The sequence below is a fragment of the Solea solea genome, unplaced genomic scaffold (assembly GCF_958295425.1).
Source record: "Solea solea unplaced genomic scaffold, fSolSol10.1 scaffold_60, whole genome shotgun sequence".
In the NCBI taxonomy this organism is placed as follows: domain Eukaryota; kingdom Metazoa; phylum Chordata; class Actinopteri; order Pleuronectiformes; family Soleidae; genus Solea; species Solea solea.
The window spans coordinates 2,501-10,000 of record NW_026704114.1 but is presented as its reverse complement, the minus strand read 5'-3'; the positions used below and the strand labels follow the sequence as shown (position 1 = coordinate 10,000).

General features: G+C 45.6%; 7 non-coding genes and 3 pseudogenes across 7 annotated transcripts; 3 read left to right on the top strand and 7 right to left on the bottom strand.

Annotated features, from left to right (window-relative positions):
- The first annotated feature begins 17 nt into the window (after positions 1–17).
- On the top strand, positions 18–210 carry LOC131453000 (U2 spliceosomal RNA). Its single transcript, XR_009237749.1, has one exon. It is a non-coding gene; the product is annotated as a U2 spliceosomal RNA (small nuclear RNA).
- Positions 211–334: 124 nt separating this feature from the next.
- Positions 335–453, bottom strand: LOC131452907 (5S ribosomal RNA; annotated as a pseudogene).
- A 296-nt stretch (positions 454–749) lies between these two features.
- On the bottom strand, positions 750–858 carry LOC131452909 (5S ribosomal RNA; annotated as a pseudogene).
- Positions 859–1,166: 308 nt separating this feature from the next.
- LOC131453047 (U2 spliceosomal RNA) lies at positions 1,167–1,359 on the top strand. The gene has a single exon (XR_009237795.1). It is a non-coding gene; the product is annotated as a U2 spliceosomal RNA (small nuclear RNA).
- Positions 1,360–1,483: 124 nt separating this feature from the next.
- LOC131452908 (5S ribosomal RNA) lies at positions 1,484–1,602 on the bottom strand (annotated as a pseudogene).
- A 296-nt stretch (positions 1,603–1,898) lies between these two features.
- LOC131452901 (5S ribosomal RNA) lies at positions 1,899–2,017 on the bottom strand. Its single transcript, XR_009237659.1, has one exon. It is a non-coding gene; the product is annotated as a 5S ribosomal RNA (ribosomal RNA).
- Positions 2,018–5,953: 3,936 nt separating this feature from the next.
- Positions 5,954–6,072, bottom strand: LOC131452797 (5S ribosomal RNA). The gene has a single exon (XR_009237560.1). It is a non-coding gene; the product is annotated as a 5S ribosomal RNA (ribosomal RNA).
- Positions 6,073–6,368: 296 nt separating this feature from the next.
- Positions 6,369–6,487, bottom strand: LOC131452902 (5S ribosomal RNA). Its single transcript, XR_009237660.1, has one exon. It is a non-coding gene; the product is annotated as a 5S ribosomal RNA (ribosomal RNA).
- Positions 6,488–6,783: 296 nt separating this feature from the next.
- On the bottom strand, positions 6,784–6,902 carry LOC131452683 (5S ribosomal RNA). Its single transcript, XR_009237449.1, has one exon. It is a non-coding gene; the product is annotated as a 5S ribosomal RNA (ribosomal RNA).
- A 308-nt stretch (positions 6,903–7,210) lies between these two features.
- LOC131452993 (U2 spliceosomal RNA) lies at positions 7,211–7,403 on the top strand. The gene has a single exon (XR_009237743.1). It is a non-coding gene; the product is annotated as a U2 spliceosomal RNA (small nuclear RNA).
- Positions 7,404–7,500: the final 97 nt, after the last annotated feature.

The following is a 7,500-nucleotide window of genomic DNA, read 5'->3' as shown; positions in this document are numbered from 1 at the left end:
CAGACACTTGTGGGCCATTAGCTTCTCGGCCTTTTGGCTAAGATCAAGTGTAGTATCTGTTCTTATCAGTTTAATATCTGATATGTCCTCTATATGGGGATTAAATATTAAATGCATTTTTGAGCATTGGGAGGTGAAAACTGGGGCTTGCTCTCTTCACTCCTTGCATTGACCTGGCATTGCAGTGCCACCAGGAACGGTGCACCATTCTCTTTTTTCTGTGAAAACCAAAGCAAGGCTGGAACTAGAAGGACGTTAACGTGTGCCTGTGCCCGTGCCCGTGTGTCAACGTAATAGCAAGCCCATGTTTCTTGTAAGGAAGCAGCAGTGTAAAAGCATACAGCACATGGTATTCCCAGGCGGTCTCCCATCCAAGTACTAACCAGGCCCGACCCTGCAAAGCTTCCGAGATCAGACGAGATCGGGCGTGCTCAGGGTGGTATGACCGTAAGCCGACGGGCTGGGGACACAGACTCCTTTTATAGACTAGGCAAGGCCCCCTGCTCGTGGAGGAGCTCAAAAGTCAGCCTTTCGAACACACTGCACTTGAGCCTTTATCTCCACTACCTGCTACACTCTATTCCAGTATTAGGAAGCTACACCGAGATGGGTAAGCTGCTCCCCATCTCCAAGCTTCTCACATGCTTGCAGAGCGACATCCAAGGCTGAAACTAGAAGGACATTAACGTGTGCCCGTGCGTCAACGTAATTGCAAGCCCATGTTTCTTGTAAGGAAGCAGCAGTGTAAAAGCTTACAGCACCTGGTATTCCCAGGCGGTCTCCCATCCAAGTACTAACCAGGCCCGACCCTGCTTAGCTTCCGAGATCAGACGTGCTCAGGGTGGTATGGCCGTAAGCCGACGGGCTGGGGACACAGACTCCTTTTATAGACTAGGCAAGGCCCCCTGCTCGTGGAGGAGCTCAAAAGTCAGCCTTTCGAACGTTCAAGAGTTTAAGTTGTTTTTGGTGGGCTTTGCTGTATGGCCGCGCCCTTTGAGTGTGTCAAATGTCAAGCAGCTGTCCGTCAAGGCTCAGAGGTGCACTTAGATCACCTTGGGGCGGAGGTGATCGGCAGCAGCCTTTGTTATGCGCACTTAAAAAACATGGCACCACAACAAGTAACTTGTGTGCCAAGATCTTGAGTTGGCCCCAGACACTTGTGGGCCATCGCTTCTCGGCCTTTTGGCTGAGATCAAGTGTAGTATCTGTTCTTATCAGTTTAATATCTGATATGTCCTCTATATGGGGCTTAAATATTAAATGCATTTTTGAGCATTGGGAGGTGAAAACTGGGGCTTGCTCTCTTCACTCCTTGCATTGACCTGGCATTGCAGTGCCACCAGGAACGGTGCACCATTCTCTTTTTTCTGTGAAAACCAAAGCAAGGCTGGAACTAGAAGGACGTTAACGTGTGCCTGTGCCCGTGCCCGTGCGTCAACGTAATTGCAAGCCCATGTTTCTTGTAAGGAAGCAGCAGTGTAAAAGCTTACAGCACCTGGTATTCCCAGGCTGTCTCCCATCCAAGTACTAACCAGGCCCGACCCTGCTTAGCTTCCGAGATCAGCAGAGATGGGGCGTGCTCAGGGTGGTATGGCCGTAAGCCGACGGGCTGGGGACACAGACTCCTTTTATAGACTAGGCAAGGCCCCCTGCTCGTGGAGGAGCTCAAAAGTCAGCCTTTCGAACACACTGCACTTGAGCCTTTATCTCCACTACCTGCTACACTATATTCCAGTATTAGGAAGCTACATCGAGATGGGTAAGCTGCTGCCCATCTCCAAGCTTCTCACGTGCTTGCAGAGCAACATCCAAGGCTGAAACTAGAAGGACGTTAACGTGTGCCCGTGCGTCAACGTAATTGCAAGCCCATGTTTCTTGTAAGGAAGCAGCAGTGTAAAAGCTTACAGCACCTGGTATTCCCAGGCAGTCTCCCATCCAAGTAATAATCAGGCCCGACCCTGCTTAGCTTCCGAGATCAGACGAGATCGGGCGTGCTCAGGGTGGTATGGTCGTAAGCCGACGGGCTGGGGACACAGACTCCTTTTATAGACTAGGCAAGGCCCCCTGCTCGTGGAGGAGCTCAAAAGTCACCCTTTCGAACATACTGCACTTGAGCCTTTATCTCCACTACCTGCTACACTCTATTCCAGTATTAGGAATGTGAAAGAAATTCTTGAGTCATCAGTGTTGAGTAAATCATATCTTTACTGCATGCATGGATTTCTGCATGGAGGAGAGACACTGTCACCAAGGACGGTCTAAAATGGTCTCTCCCCTTCCTCCAAAAAGCTTCACCACTTATACAGAAACATCAAAGTAAAACAACAACAGACACAAGAAACAACGTTTATGACCCCCTTAGATGTCACCTAATGTTTACGACGAATAACAGATGCCATTTGTTGAAACCCTAAGTTGACCCTTCCTTATCATACACTTTCCCGAGCCTCCATTCACAGCTTGACTGTTAGTTGTTGTCTTTAGAACATTACAGGACGCAAGAAGAAAACCAGTTATTTCCCACATTCCTCCCTTTTGACAAAAAGTGTCAACATATATTTGGGAAATCGCATGGTCTCATCAACTAACTCTTTCTATGACTGCACATGGCAAACGTATTAGTATAGGTTAACTATTAATTCTCAGTACGTAACAAGAAAAAATAAAACAACACCAAAAAAAAACAAAACAAAACAAAACATCAGAACAAAACAATTCTATTCATACTATCTCTTCATCTGAATTATCTCACTATATGGGTTCCCTGAGGCCTATTCTGAAATGTGACACACATTTAATTCACAATCCTTACTTTGTTCACAAGGTACTTTCACATACAATGGTGTTCTGTCACCTCCAAGTACTCCCCCTATACACCTATACACAGAAGCTTGCATACAAGTGAGTGCGCACAAAAAAGTACAACAACAACAACAAAAAGTTATACAAAACACAATTAGCACAGGGATACACACATGAACAATCATTTCATCCCAGGGACCAAATTGTTTATTTAACGATCTGTTGAATGTAAAACCTTATTTCGTTCAGCGTGCAGAACGTGTGTCCAGATATTCGCTATTGTCCAGTTTCCCATCCACCACATGTAGTCATGACACAATCCTTGAGGCTAAGGTGATCGTATGCCTCATTTTCTGCGTCGATGCCAGAGTGAGCTGCAAAAACAGTTTCCATACGAGTGCGGTAGTCAGCTGCTAACTCACCCTCCTTTTGTTTTGTGTTGTGGATCTCTGACCAACACACTCTTAAGGGGAAAGCAGCACGCACAGTTTCAGCCAGGTTGACCATCATGTCGTTGAACCGCACTGATTCAATGGCTAGGGATGTCGACTAGTTGGCCGGTCGGATATTGGCCCATCTGAGTTTAAAACACCTCCGACTCACAGCTTCTACCTCCTGCAGAGTTGGATTATACATGGTTAATAGCTGTTGCATTGCTATTACCCACTTCTCACCTCCAGCCTTCTGGGGATCTGGCAGTTCTCCTGCGATCTCTTTTAGTTCATCTGGCTGCCATGGCCTGTACACCAACACTTCCGGATCCCAGTGGCCATATTCCTCTTCACCAGTTGGCCGTGGCTGTGGATTTGGAAATGTCAACATAGGCATCTGGTGCGCATCTTCTTTTTCCCTTTGACTCCTCAGCCAGTAATCGAAAGAAGCTGCTAATGGGGAGGAGACATTTCTGGAAGACGCAATGTTAGCTGGTTGAGACACGTTATCAGTCCGTTTGTTTTCCCTCATAGGTGTTGGAAGGGTAGACGGATCAGGGTACAGCTGTGGCTTCTCCTCCTTCTCCTCTTCAGAGCCCTTTTGGGATTCAGCTGTAGGTGATTGTCCTGCTGCTTGTGTCTCTGGGGGAGGAGGGGGTGCAGACACGGGGGGGAACATATGGAGGAGGCAGATTCACTTCTCTGGCCCTACGTCTCTGTCTTTCCTTCTTTTTGCCACCTTCTTCTTTACTTTCTTTTCCTTTCTCTCTTCTAACAATACCCTACACCTTTTCAAACAATCAGTACTTAATGTGCCTATTATAAGAAACACTTCCTCGGTCAAATGGTGCCAGAGTGGAACGTCTCCAACAACATTTTTACCCCATTTCTCTTTTTTATTTACTTAATATGTTAATAGCCTAAACTCTCATGCTATAATAACTTCAACTAAAAAATAAAAAACTCAAACAAACTTCACAGCCTGCAATGACCCCATGTCAAAAATAGCTTTTCCTCTTCAACACAAGCTCTAAAAACTGATCTTATGTCCACACATATATAAAACAACACAAAACAATACAAGACAACACATAAACCAAATTTCTAAATTTTACTCAGTCCCAATTTTGAATTTATATGTCGACTTTAAAATAAATCCTAATCTTAACACCTTTTTTCTTAAAAAACGTTTCCTCTTCTTCTCACAGAACAACACAAAACAATACAAGACAACACATAGTCCAAATTTAAATTTTACTAAGTCCCAATTGTAAAAATATATGTAGACTTTAAAAGAAACTTAAATTTAACACTTTTCCCTTTTTTTTTTTTAAACATTTGCTCTTCTTCTCTTTAACTTTTTTATAATTTCTATGCTCAATTTTAAACTTAGTAGAAGAATACCATGTCTTACAGTTTCTTTCGAAATCTGGCACCGTATATTCAACTTACTGTTGTTACTTATTGGCTGAATTTTTTTATTTATTTTTTTAATTTTAATTCAGAGCTTCAATACCACACAGGAATTAAATGAAGCTAGTCTCCAAACCACACAGGAATTATATGGAGACGGTCTCGGTTACCACAGAGGAATTACACCAGACCTCGATATTCAACCACACAGGAATTATAGAATATCTTGATAGCCTACCACACAGGAATTACAACTATCTACCTAGGTGTCTAGTCTTCAAAACCACACAGGAATTATATGAAGACGGTCTCCAATCCACACAGGAATTATATGGAGACGGTCTCGGTTACCACAAAGGAATTACACCAGACCTCGATATTCAACCACACAGGAATTATAGAATATATTGACAGCCTACCACAAAGGAATTACAACTGTCTACCTAGGTTTCTAGTCTTCAAAACCACACAGGAATTATATGAAGACGGTCTCGGTTACCACAAAGGAATTACACCGGACCTCGATATTCAACCACACAGGAATTATAGAATATCTCGACAGTCTACCACAAAGGAATTATAACTGTCTACCTGAAAATGATTTAAAAAACACCGTACTCACTTTTTAAATAGATGGAGCGTCCGCTGGTCAGCACCCGTTTCTGACATCAAGCAAATTCCTGTCCTCCTTTGTGGAGTGGAATTTTTCCTTACCAGTAATAACCTTCAGTCAGAACCCAGGCCCTGAGCATTGGAGCGTCCATCCCATCCTCGTCGCCAAAATGTGAAAGAAATTCTTGAGTCATCAGTGTTGAGTAAATCATATCTTTACTGCATGCATGGATTTCTGCATGGAGGAGAGACACTGTCACCAAGGACGGTCTAAAATGGTCTCTCCCCTTCCTCCAAAAAGCTTCACCACTTATACAGAAACATCAAAGTAAAACAACAACAGACACAAGAAACAACGTTTATGACCCCCTTAGATGTCACCTAATGTTTACGACGAATAACAGATGCCATTTGTTGAAACCCTAAGTTGACCCTTCCTTATCATACACTTTCCCGAGCCTCCATTCACAGCTTGACTGTTAGTTGTTGTCTTTAGAACATTACAGGACGCAAGAAGAAAACCAGTTATTTCCCACAGGAAGCTACACCTAGATGGGTAAGCTGCTCCCCATCCCTAAGCTTCTCACATGCTTGCAGAGCGACATCCAAGGCTGAAACTAGAAGGACGTTAACGTGTGCCCGTGCGTCAACGTAATTGCAAGCCCATGTTTCTTGTAAGGAAGCAGCAGTGTAAAAGCTTACAGCACCTGGTATTCCCAGGCGGTCTCCCATCCAAGTACTAACCAGGCCCGACCCTGCTTAGCTTCCGAGATCAGACGAGATCGGGTGTGCTCAGGGTGGTATGGCCGTAAGCCGACGGGCTGGGGACACAGACTCCTTTTATAGACTAGGCAAGGCCCCCTGCTCGTGGAGGAGCTCAAAAGTCAGCCTTTCGAACACACTGCACTTGAGCCTTTATCTCCACTACCTGCTACACTATATTCCTGTATTAGGAAGCTACATCGAGATGGGTAAGCTGCTGCCCATCTCCAAGCTTCTCACGTGCTTGCAGAGCGACATCCAAGGCTGAAACTAGAAGGACGTTAACGTGTGCCCGTGCGTCAACGTAATTGCAAGCCCATGTTTCTTGTAAGGAAGCAGCAGTGTAAAAGCTTACAGCAACTGGTATTCCCAGGCGGTCTCCCATCCAAGTATTAACCAGGCCCGACCCTGCTTAGCTTCCGAGATCAGACGAGATCAGGCGTGCTCAGGGTGGTATGGCCGTAAGCCGACGGGCTGGGGACACAGACTCCTTTTATAGACTAGGCAAGGCCCCCTGCTCGTGGAGGAGCTCAAAAGTCAGCCTTTCGAACACACTGCACTTGAGCCTTTATCTCCACAACCTGCTACACTCTATTCCAGTATTAGGAAGCTACACCGAGATGGGTAAGCTACTCCCCATCTCCAAGCTTCTCACATGCTTGCAGAGCGACATCCAAGGCTGAAACTAGAAGGACATTAACGTGTGCCCGTGCGTCAACGTTATTGCAAGCCCATGTTTCTTGTAAGGAAGCAGCAGTGTAAAAGCTTACAGCACCTGGTATTCCCAGGCGGTCTCCCATCCAAGTACTAACCAGGCCCGACCCTGCTTAGCTTCCGAGATCAGACGGGATCGGGCGTGCTCAGGGTGGTATGGCCGTAAGCCGACGGGCTGGGGACACAGACTCCTTTTATAGACTAGGCAAGGCCCCCTGCTCGTGGAGGAGCTCAAAAGTCAGCCTTTCGAACGTTCAAGAGTTTAAGTTGTTTTCGGTGGGCTTTGCTGTATGGCCGCGCCCTTTGAGTGTGTCAAATGTCAAGCAGCTGTCCGTCAAGGCTCAGAGGTGCACTTAGATCACCTTGGGGCGGAGGTGATCAGCAGCAGCCTTTGTTATGCGCACTTAAAAAACATGGCACCACAACAAGTAACTTGTGTGCCAAGATCTTGAGTTGGCCCCAGACACTTGTGGGCCATCGCTTCTCGGCCTTTTGGCTAAGATCAAGTGTAGTATCTGTTCTTATCAGTTTAATATCTGATATGTCCTCTATATGGGGATTAAATATTAATTGCATTTTTGAGCATTGGGAGGTGAAAACTGGGGCTTGCTCTCTTCACTCCTTGCATTGACCTGGCATTGCAGTGCCACCAGGAACGGTGCACCATATTCTTTTTTCTGTGAAAACCAAAGGAAGGCTGGAACTAGAAGGACGTCAACGTGTGCCTGTGCCCGTGCCCGTGCGTCAACGTAATTGCAAGCCCATG